Here is a 12,157-nt window from a genome sequence, read left to right as displayed (position 1 = left end):
GAGCCTGCTTCCTCCTCTCTCTCTGCCTGCCTCTCTGCCTACTTGTGATCTCTCTCTCTGTCAAATAAATAAATAAAAATATTTAAAAAAAAAAGAAAAAGGGAAAAGGGTAAGAACATTTTTCCCTGCTCCCCTTAAAAAACCTCGGGAGGTTTCTCAACTCAAACCCGTTTATAAATCTCCTGGTCAATGTACGTGGGCTCTCGAGTGCCACTGCCAATCAACATGTAAGAGCATCTTCTTGAAAACGAAATGTCATAAAATTGGGATTCCCCCATATTGCTCTCTTGGAGAGAGACTCCAGTCCCCGTGAGGTTGAAAGGGACAGTCTAGAAAGGGAGGCCACTGCGAATAGCAAAGGTCCACTCAGGACCATCAGGAGCTTATGGGTAAATACGTAAAGAAAAAAGATAGGGAAAGGTGAGAGACCAAAAGAAAAAAAGTATAGCGGCAGGGGCTTTATGTGGCTACAAGTAATCCCTCCCTTCCCAAAGGACAGGAACTTTAAATCTTCTGTACCAAGCAACTGTCAGGTCTAGAAACATAATGTTAGTCTTCAATTGCTTACTCATTTAAAAATGATAATGAGAAATAAACCCATAGATACGGGGGAGAAAATAAAAGTTAAAGTAAATTATGTACATTTCCAACATTTAATATAGATGTATATATGTAAATTATAAATATACACTACACACAACTAAACTAAAACAAAGATCCATAATTTGAATCAATTGAAGACTTAGTTATATATTAAAGTTCATATGTTAAAAACTTACATAAGTTTTATATATAATTATATATGCAACAAATAAGTAACAAAATTTATATATTAAAGAATTTACATATTAAAAAGATAAAAGGGTCACCAAGGCTTTTGCACCTCCACAATTTAAGTTCTAAATTAAATATAACATTGCTAAAATACACTAATTGACAGGGCTTCATAAATTGTTATCAATGCTAGGGCTCAAATTATAGCTATACTTGGGGACCCCACTAAATTTAAACATTTCTCCTATAATCAAAAAATAATTAAAATAGAGGAAAATAGGTGTACCCCACTGTAATTGTAGTAATGTCTAAATTTCCCATAAATACTGTAACCATTACCCTAAAGTATCCCATCTTAATCATCAATGCCCTGACAACGATGAAAAATAAATTTAAATTAAGACGGTCTTTGGCTTTATTCCTTGATAAAATGATTCTGTGGACATTTGGTTAAAAAAAACTAATATGGCTCAATAGGTGTTAAAACTGGCTTTCAGGGTTTAAAACTTTTTATACAGGGTGGATGGGTGGCTCAGTTGGCTAAGTGAGTGCCTTCAGCTCGGGCCATGATCCTGGGGTCCTGGGATCAAGTCCCGCATTGGGCTCCCAGCTCAGCGGGGAGTCTGCTTCTTCCTGACCTTCTCCCCTCTCATGCTCTCTCTCTCAAATAAATAAAACTTACTATATAAGCGTAACAAAGAGGTACTTATCTCTACTGCTTCTCCACTTAATAATTCAATTTTGCCTATCTCAAAAATTGAGAATAAATAACTATATCTTATCTTTTGGTACTAACCAAGTAAAGAGCAGTCAAGAGTTCCTGGACGATGCAAATGGCACTGCCAGCCATATGTGACGAAGCACTGGAATGTTACTGCTTTCCATCTCTTACTTTATTTAAAAAAAAAAAAAAAAGGGACCAAAGATCAACCTAATTAAGACAAAACCAAAATTCCCAGAAGAAAGCATAGGAAGAAAGCTTCTTGACATTGAATTTGGCAATGGTTTCTTAGATGTGATACCAAAAACACTTGCAATCAAAGAAAAAAAATAGATAAATTGTAGTTTATCAAAATTAAGATCTTTTGTACTTCAGAGGTCCATCATCAACATTTAAATACTTTTGTACTCCAAAGAACACATCAAGAAAGTGAAAGACAACCCATGGAGTGGTAGAAAATATTTGCAATTCATATATGCAAAAAGCAACTTCTATACAGAATATATAAATAACTCTTACTAAACAATGAAAAGACAATCCAATTTTAAAATAGACAAGAGATTTGAAGAGACATTTCTCCAAGGATATAACAAATACATGAAAAGTTACCACTAGTCATCAACATCGCTGGTAGAAAAATGACCCAAATCACAAGGAGATACCACTTTTTACCATTTAGGATAGCTAGTATTAAAAAAAAAAAAAATTAACAAGTGACATTGGGAAATAACTCGTATACTGATGGATAAAATATAAAATGGTGCAGCCACTTTGGAAAACAGTCTGATAGTACTGTTTGACATTATATTTGACATATATTTGACATTATATATAATGTCAAATATATAGTTACTATTTGACCCAGCAATTCCAGTCCTAGGTAGTTACCTATTAATTAATTTTGTGTGTCATTTAGACTGTGTCATGAAATACCTAGATATCTCATTAATGTCATTTTTGGTAGTGCCTGTTGGCATGTTTCAGGAGTTTTGCATTTAAATCAATAGACTAAACATAGCCTATCACCCTCCCCAACATGGACAGATATCATCCAATGGGATTTAGGGCCTGAATGGACCAAAGCAGAGGACGACTGTATTCTCTTTTCCTGTGTGATTGTTGAACTGGGATAGTGATCTCCTGCTCTTGGTGTTACTCTTCTTGGGCTTTGAGACGGGGACTGAAATCTACATTGTGGGCGGTCTGGCTCTCTCGTGTTTGAAAGGCACCACCTACTTTCATAGCTCTCTCAACTGGGGATGGTAGATTAAGAGATTTCTCAGCCTTCATAGTTATATGAGTAGTTCCTTATATAAAAGTCATGTTGTGTGTGTATAGTAAGTACATATAATGTTATGTTGTGTCCATTGTATGTGTGTATATATAATAGATCTTTCTGAGCTCACCATAAATTTCAGGGCTATATGTTCTATTTCTCTGGGGAATTCTAATACAATACCCAGGATAAATTAAAATATGTCTGCAGACACACAAAAATATGTGAATGTTCAGAGCAGCAGTACTCATAATACCCACAAAGAGTAAACAACCCAAATGTGCATCAATTGATAATTATGTTAATAACATATAGTATATCCATACAAAGGAATATCATTCAGCAATTAAAAATGATACATACTACAACACATACTAACCTTGAAAACATGCTAAGTGAAAAGAAGCTATCGGCAAATGATTTTATGATTTCATTTACATGAAATGTCCAGAAAAGGCAAATCTTTAGCGTCAGAAAATACATTCATGGTTACCTACACACTAAGAGAGGAAGAAAATGGGATGATAGCCAAATGGTTCTTTTGGAGTGACAAAAAAGTTCTAAAATTGTGCTAGTTGCACAACTCTGGAATTTAATTTAAAAAAACACATTGAATGTTTAAGTTTCAAATGCACAAATTGTAGGTTATGTGAATTATAGGTCAATAAAGCTATTCCAAAAAAAAAAGAAAAAAATCATGGCATAGCTGTATCATTAGAAGCATAAAAAAATTTCTTATCTCTGAAGCACCTAGAGCAGTAAGGTGCAACATGTATTAGCAGCCCTTATATTTTTACCACTAAATATTAGAACTAAATATTAAGCTGTTGTAACAATAAAAGGTATATGGGCATTATTATTACTGGCACAGAAGAGTGTAGAAACTTATACCAGCACATATAGTAATTTATTTAATTAAGATGGAATTTCACATGACTAGGTCAAGAGAAGTTTACTGGTAAGTGGTACCACAACTGGCCATGTTTTCTGTAGGAAATAAAATAACATCCACTACCCCACACGACCTGGTGAAATAAACTCCACGAGGATTAAAAATTCAAATGTCTTTAATAGGGGCGCCTGGGAGGCTCAGTCGGTTAAGCGGCTGCCTTCAGCTCCCATGATACCAGTGTCCTGGGATTGAGCCCAGCAGGGGCTCCCTTCTCAGCTGGGAACCTGCTTCTCCCTCACCCTCGGTCCTTCTCCCTGTTCCTTCTCTCCCTCTCTCGCTCACTCAAATAAATAAATCTTTTAAAAAAATAATGTCTTTAATAAATGTGAGAAACAAATTCAGTATACAGTTTGGACATTTAAAGGCAAGAAGCATTATTTTGGGGCCTCTGGGAGGCTCAGTCCGTTAGACAGCTGCCTTCAGCTCCTGTCGTGGTCTCAGGGTCCTGGGATTGAGCCCCATGTCAGGTTCCCTGCTCACTGCGGAGTCTGCTTCTCCCTCTGTGCTTCTCCCTGCTCATTCTCTCTCTCTCTCTTTCTCTCTCTCAAATAAAATTTTAAAATATTTTTTAAAAAACAGATTATTGGGGCGCCTGGGTGGCTCAGTGGGTTAAGGCCGCTGCCTTCGGCTCAGGTCATGATCCCAGGGTCCTGGGATCGAGCCCCGCATTGGGCTCTCTGCTCAGCAGGGAGCCTGCTTCCTCCCTTCTCTCTCTGCCTGCCTCTCTTCCTGTGATCTGTCAAATAAATAAAATCTTAAAAAAAAAAAAAAACATTATTTGGCTACATACATTTAGTATTCTGTACAGCAGCAACACATGAAACAACCTAGCAAAATAGTTATAGATGTATAAGACACATTTGATAATGCACATGAACAATTATTAATAAAATGTCTTATTAAAATCAGGGTTTAAATATCTTTATTAACTCCATAAAGGTCATCCACTGAAAACCACAGCAACCACAGAGAACATGATTACTGGAGAAACTTCAGATGTATTCCTGAGAAGTGAAGAATGTCCGGTATCAATTGTATTTCAAAAAATAAATAAAAAGAATTATTATGGCGGGGAACAGATTTGCAGAAAATGTCATTACATTGAAAATCTAAAGGAATCACTTACTGGAGTTTAACATGGTGCTCAAAGACCTAAAGAAGGGACTGACTGGAGGAGCTAGACCACTTTAAGGACTGGGCAAGAACGTTAGATAGGGGAGAATCCTTGTAAGGGGTCCAGGAACACGGGGAGGGGCAGGCAGTCCTCCCGTGCTTTTTGTGGGGTCTGCGCCCCAGCACACTCGCCCTTCCAGCTTAAATATTAAGCAGTGCCCATAGGCACTGGGTTTTTTCGGTCCTGCAGCCACGCCCTCAAGAGTAAGCCCCGCCCACGGCGCTGGTCCTAACTTCCGCCTAGTCTCTGGATCCCGTTCTGTCCCCGCCCCGGGGCCTCGCCCAGCCCTGCCCACCCACACCCAGGCGGGAGGAAACTAGCGCTCTCCCGCCTGAGGTGGTCCGACGTAGCAGATGGCCGCCCGCGGGGGCCCGCCCCTTCCGGCCTCAGGCGGGAAGCGGAAGTGAGATCACTCAGGCGCCGGGGTCTTTTCCGCCGCTGGTCTGGTTTCGCTTTGACTGTGAGTGCGCGCCTGCCGGCTCCTGGAGGTTAGCCCGAGGGAGAGGGGAGGGGCTGGGTTGGAAGGTGGCAGTTAAAGGAGAGGTGTCTCGGGCCTCCCAGGTGCCTGCTTAAAGAGACCCGGCCCGTGGGGAGCCTGGCGGGCACAGTGAGTGGAGCGAGCCACTCTTGATCTTGGGGTGGTGAGTTCAAGCCTTACCTTGGGTGTAGGGATGACTCAAACAAACTTTAAAAAAGAAAAAAAGAGGGGCGCCTGGGTGGCTCAGTGGGTTAAAGCCTCTGCCTTCGGCTCAGGTCATGATCCCAGGGTCCTGGGATCGAGCCCCGCATCGGGCTCTCTGCTTGGCAGGGAGTCTGCTTCCCTTCCTCCTTCCCTCCCTCCCTCTCTCTCTCTCTCTCTCTCTGCCTACTTGTGATCTCTCTGTGTCAAGTGGATAAATAAAATATTTTTTAAAAAAGAAAAAAGAAAAAAAAGAGACCTGGCGCGCACTGCTGCCTTCCGCTGGAGTGTCCTCGGGAGTAGCTGGACCGGGAAATAGAAGGGCGCTTCTGGGGGGCCGGTTCATACACTGCTTCCCTCTTCGGGAGCCTGCGAAGGAACTTTTGTTACTTTTCTGCAGGGGGAAAAGAGCTTCATCCGTCGAGTTGGTAGATTCTGGCCGTGTCCTCGCGTCCTCACGGACCACGCGGTTCCGGCGCTCTCGGGTGAGCACTGTGGGGGGAGCTGGTTCCCACGGGCCTGTTTTCCTGTTGGATGCAAAGGAATGTTTTACCTGACGGTTTGACTTTATTTTTGCGCGTTCTTTGCGCAAAAATACGTTCACGTAGGAGGTTAACATACTTTCTTTCTTTTTTTTTTTTTAAGATTTTATTTATTTATTTGACAGATCACTAGTAGGCAGAGAGGCAGGCAGAGAGAGAGGGGGAAGCCTCTCTGCCTACTTGTGATCTCTCTCTCGCTCAAATAAATAAATAATCTTTTTTTTTAAAGTTAGACATAAAATATAGACTGTTAAAAAACAAACATAAAGGAAGTCTGTGGCAAAATGAAGAAACATAAAGGCAAATTAAATAGAAAATGGAACAAATACAAAATATGAAATGGCGGTTGTCTGAAAAGACACACAGAATGCACACATGTTGAGCAAAGTGTGGCATGGACTTGCCCCTCTCTCAAGGCAAGGGGAAGCACACATTTGTTTGATTGGAGGTTCCAACCAGCACCTGTGGGAACTTCAGCACTTTAACATATTCTGAGTTATTTTGTAAAAACTTTGGCATTCCTTTTCTAATCTTTTTAGGTTAAATGTGCAAGAGCTAATGATTCTCCTTTTCTCCATTGTCTTGCCCAGAAACCAACAGAATTTATGTGGGGTGTGTATATAGGACACCCTTTTTTTCCCCCTACCTGTTTGTTTTCCCATGTCACTTATGAATTGATAGGTCAATTACTACTTTATTGTCTATCTTCTACAATAGGAATGTTGGATCTTTTATGTCTGGGACATTTTCTGTATATGTAACTGTTCTCATGAGTTTCTGCCACAGACATAACTTACTATTTACTGAACAGAAGAAAGGAATAAATCCTGAATAAGAATTGAAATGAACAAGCTTCAAGCTTCACCATCCAAGGAGGCAAGCTCAGTGGTATTGACAGAAAAAAAAATTTTTTTCTTCTTTATATACTCAGCAACAGCCTCGACCAGTGCTGTCCAGTAAAAGTATGTGTAGACCGTGTATATAATTACTTTCAGTATCTACAATGAACAAAAATGAAAAAGTTAATATTATTTTGAAGAATATTTTACTTCTTTATTATATAAAGTAGTTACTGCAGTATGTAGTCAGTACCAAAAATTGAGGTACTTTGCATTATTTTCTTCATTCAAAGCTAAAAATTCATTGGACATTAAATTTTAACAGATATATTTGATTTGTGTTTAGATCATTACAGTTGAATGAATAGATTCATACTTAAAATCTTTTTTAAGAAAAGGTGGGGAAGGGTGCTTGGCTGGCTCAGTGGGTAGAGCATGCGATTCTTGATCTCAGGCTTGTGAGTTTGAGCCCCATGTTGGGTGTAGAGATGACTTAAAAATAAAATCGTTAAAAGAAACAGATTCAGATATTCAAATTTTTCCACATTTGTGGGAGCTCAAAACTAGTGAGACATCTGATACATAATGGTCCTCAGTTATTGGCCGTTGATATTAATAATCTTTTGTACACTGTACTGTCATAGTAGCGTTCATGCATGTCATCTGCACAGAAAAAGTAATTGATCCTCTTGAATCATTACTAATCAATATTTTTGATTCATTGATTGATTAATACTTCAAGTAACCTGATCTCCAGAGAGATGGAGAAGGTCCTGTCCACTTAACATTCCTGAGCTGCTCTGAAATAATCTTGGTTCATGTAGTGCAGCATTCCAGCAGATTTCACCCTCAGCTTTGCAGGATGATGGCCTGGGATATGTCCCATAATAAGTCCTTGTTAATGCCCTTTTTCAGAGACTCTGCTTTAGGTTCTACCTGCACAATACAGAGTCCTGAGGTCGGAACCTGAGGTCAGTTGTGTTGCTGGTTCACGTAAGAGGAGCTGGAGTGGGCCAGAGAATGCTCTTCTGTATGTCAGGTTCCTTTTATGTGTACATGGGGTAGAGGTGCTGCATAATCTGATTAATTTTATTGCCTTCACAAAGGAAGAGTCACATTCCTCCAGCCTAGTGTATGTACCCGTGAAATGAAACCATGACTCTCTAGGTCACATCTCTGTATAGGTTTGTCTGATGGTGTAGTAAAGTCTACTTCTCTTTCTTGAAGGTCACTGAATTCTAAACTATCACATATGTGCTGGCTTTAATTAAAGTAACACTTTGATCACTCGTCACTGGGGCATGAAGATAGACCCAGTGGCAACAGAGGGTTTCCAGGTCTCTCTTCATTTTGCCCAAGGCACAGTGTTCCTTGTGTGAACCAGGCTAATGCACCATCTTGGACAAATTCTCGCCCCCCACCTTTTTTTCTTAAGATTTTATTTGAGTTAGAGCATGTGTGAGCACTGGTAAGGGGAGGGGCAGGGGGAGAAGCAGACTCCCCGCTGAGCAGGGAGCCCGACGCAGGTCTCGATCCCAGGAGTCGGGGATCATAACCCATGCTAAAGCCAAATGCCCAACTGACTGAGTCACCCTGGTGTCCCTTGGACAAATCCTCCTTGAGGACCATTCTGTGAGTTCAGCTCTTCTTGCTCACAGCAACCCCTAAATTATTTCCCCTTTGTTTAACCATACATACAGTCATCTCTCCAGGGCAGTTTAAGGACATTGTGCCCCTTCAGGTCCCCTTGACCTGCCCTGGAGATATGACTGGCACACATTCATTCTGAAACATTCCTCTCTCGTGTGGTACCCCAGCAGGTACTCCCAGCCTCTAAAGCTATATAATAACACATCTTAAGGGTGATAGGGTTGTGGAGATCTTTCTGTCCTGTGGCTACCCAAGCCATATTTCTGTATGTGAGTCTCCTTAATAAACCATTTCTCATCAAACTACACTTGTTTGCCTTCTTTGGTCTTATATCTCCTTTGGCCTTTGGAGTTTGTTTTGCATATACCTTTCAGAAAACAGTGTTAAACACTCTTCTCTCTGTTGATAACTCACTCATGGTTGATATCCTTCATTCCTGGCTTCAGTGAAGCCTCTAACACATAAACTTAATACAAGTCTAAAAGCTCTTGTCCAGGGGCGCCTGGGTGGCTCAATTGGTTAAGCAACTGCCTTCGGCTTAGGTCATGATCCTGGAGTCCTGGGATCGAGTCCCACATCGCGCTGCCTGCTCAGTGGGGAGTCTGCTTCTCCCTCTGAATCTCTCCCCTCCCATGCTCGCTCTCTCTCTCATTCTCTCTCAAATAAATAAATAAAATCTTTAAAAATAAATAAATAAAAAATAAAAGCTCTTGTCCGGTTTTCTTCTTGCAGCAAACTCCTGAGAAAAGAGATACCTGTAAGCACTGATGAATTTATAAACCAAGGAATGCCTACTTTGAGCCTCATCATATAAGCACCTGCCAAAATAACATGCAGTCACCATTACGAAATGCAAATACTGAGATTATTTGGTATCCTCTCATTCTGATAGGCTGTACTTTGTGAGAAAATTCAACAGGGCTCAGAGTGACTCTGTTCCTTTAGTAAGCTGTGGAAACAGGTCTACCTATAAGGAAACATATGTATCTGGTAGATGTAGCATGTCATTTTTATTGAAGTATCAAATTTTTTCTTACCTGAGAAAAACCTGTTAAACACTCAGTCTTCATCTTTTCTGCCTCTATCCTTGTTTCAAGAAAGAAGAATATGTCCTTTGAAGGAAGACCTAGGAGAAAAGAAAGAAGACTGAATACCAGAGATGATTGTAATTGCCACATTTACCTGACTGGAATTCTAGCTTGAAATTCCCGAATATCTATCTGCATTCAAGTTAATCCACACGAACAGACACTGTTGCCATACAGTGCCACAGTGGTTCTCGCTCACCTGTAGCCAGAGAAGGGCATCATGGGCCATACTGCCCTTGAAGAGAATCATGTTGTTTAATTTCACAGAGTTGTTTTTTTTTTCACCAACTCCTTAACATCATTACTAAATTGTTGGGGCGCCTGGGTGGCTCAGTGGGTTAAGCCTCTGCCTTCGGCCCAGGTCATGATCTCAGGTTCCTGGGATCAAGCCCCCACATCAGCCTCTCTGCCCAGCAAGGAGCCTGCTTCCCCTTATCTCTCTGCCTGCCTCTCTGCCTACTTGTGATATCTATCTATCTCTCTCTCTCTCTCTTTCTCTCTCTCTCTCTCTGTTATATAAATAAATAAATAAAAATCTTTTTTAAGAAAAATTGTTGACATAGCCAAACTCTTCAAATCTATTGTACTGGTTTTTGGCCTGTTTAATTTTGTAACAAATTCAAATGAACCTCACTATTTTTAACTCCTTTAACCTACATGTATTTCTATAATTTCTTATATTTGTTATTCTCTCTTACTTTCAAACAAAGTGCAGCGTAAAGCCAAATACTCAGTAATTTGTCAGAATATTTTGGGAAAAAAAACATCCAGTAGGATAGAAACACCAAAATCACTGAAGTTTATAAAGTGATATTTTTTTATTTTCCATACTTGGAAAAGATTGAGCTTTTCCTTAGCTAGAATTTTAGCACAAGTGATAGATATTTGAGATAAGGGACATTTTCCAAAGACAAAACAATTTTTCTTGTGAGATATTCTCAGTGTGACGAATTTGGGGATATACTAAATCTACCTTGAAACTTGTCACTTCACAATTCCAACAAGTATTCATTCCCACATATATAAATGGATGTTGAGTTTTTAAAACAATTCCCTGAAACATGGACGCCTGGGTGGCTCAGTCGGTTAAACATCAGCCTTCTACTCGGGTCATGATCCCAGAGTCCTGGGATTGAGTCCCACATTGGCCGCCTTGCTCAGCGGGGAGCCTGCTGCTCACCCTACTAGTGCGTGCTCGCTCGCTCTCACGAACGAAATCATAAAAAAAAAAATTAGAAATTCCATGAAACAAAAGGAATCCCTCTAGGATTTTAAAAGATGGCCATTGTGCTGGCAGAAGGAATCTGTCATCCCAGCTGGAAAGAAATGAACAGGGCAGGAGGTATATAAATGCACTGGAAATGGTATGAATCCTAATCAGCACTGCAATGCTATTTCTATTTTGATACAGGTAGGATCAATTAATGACTCAGAAATCTTTGAAGCATCATTCATCTATTCCCCTACAGGCAAGAAACCCTGTTGAATGGGAACTCTTTGTGAGCAGTGTCGGAAAGACTTGAGTGAATGCTCACACCTTTAGACACACAGGAGAACTCAGAATGGAGGGAACACTTACAAGGGTAAGGAATATGGAAAAGGCTTCCTTTCTCTGCAGGAGAAACCCTGTACTGGAGACAGCCTTCCTGGGTTTAAACAATACAGAGAAAACCATCTGACTCCAAATATTTTGGACTGGAAAACCAGCACCCAAGAGAAAACCTTCACATGCAGTGACAGTGGGAAGGTCTTCCGTACTCAATATTACTTCAAAGCACAAATGACGACTCATGATGGAGAAGAGAAAACCTGTGAAAGCAGGGAAGGTGAGACACCCGTTCTTCACGAGTGCATGAAGAAACTTACACTGCTAACAGATTTATGAATGTGAGGAATGTGGTGAAAATATCCCTTGTTGTGCAAACCTTTACCTACACATGTGAATTGACAGGAGAGAAGCCCTATAAATGTAAGGAAATGAGAAAGCCTTTGTTAAATCTCCCAATTTTAAGAGACATACAAAATTTGATACTGAAGAGAATGTAAGAATGTGGAAAGAGTTCCTCATGTCTTAATCACACTGGAATAAAGTACTACGAGTGTAAGGAATGTGGGAAAGCCTATACTGCATTCTCAAAACATACTGAACATACTACAAGCTCACACTATGGAGAAGCCTTTTAAATGTGACAAACAGAGGAAAGCCTTTACTGCTTCCTCGTGTTTTATTAATCCTCTCAGAACTCACAATGGAGAGAAACTGAGTGTAGTCTGTATGTGGGAAAGCGTTTGCCAGTTTCCACTTTATCACTCACATGCATACTCACACTGGAGAGAAACACTATGACTATTTAATAAAAGTGGGAGAGCTTTTATTGATGCCTCAAAAGTAGCACAACCTTTAAGAATTCATACGGAGAAAACCCTTATAAATGTAAGGAATGTGGGAAAACCTTCTTTAG

The 12,157-nt window shown here is 40.2% G+C and overlaps 1 long non-coding RNA gene across 1 annotated transcript; it reads left to right on the top strand.

Annotated features, from left to right (window-relative positions):
* Window positions 1-5,312: 5,312 nt before the first annotated feature.
* On the top strand, window positions 5,313-10,327 carry LOC308349732. The gene is made up of 3 exons (XR_013967483.1): window positions 5,313-5,385; window positions 5,977-6,061; window positions 9,705-10,327. It is a non-coding gene; the product is annotated as an uncharacterized lncRNA (long non-coding RNA).
* The last annotated feature ends 1,830 nt before the right edge of the window (window positions 10,328-12,157 follow it).

The sequence above is a fragment of the Martes martes genome (assembly GCF_963455335.1).
Source record: "Martes martes genome assembly, chromosome: 1".
Taxonomy (NCBI): domain Eukaryota; kingdom Metazoa; phylum Chordata; class Mammalia; order Carnivora; family Mustelidae; genus Martes; species Martes martes.
The sequence above is the reverse complement of the archived record's forward strand: the minus strand, read 5'-3'. Positions and strand labels throughout refer to the sequence as shown.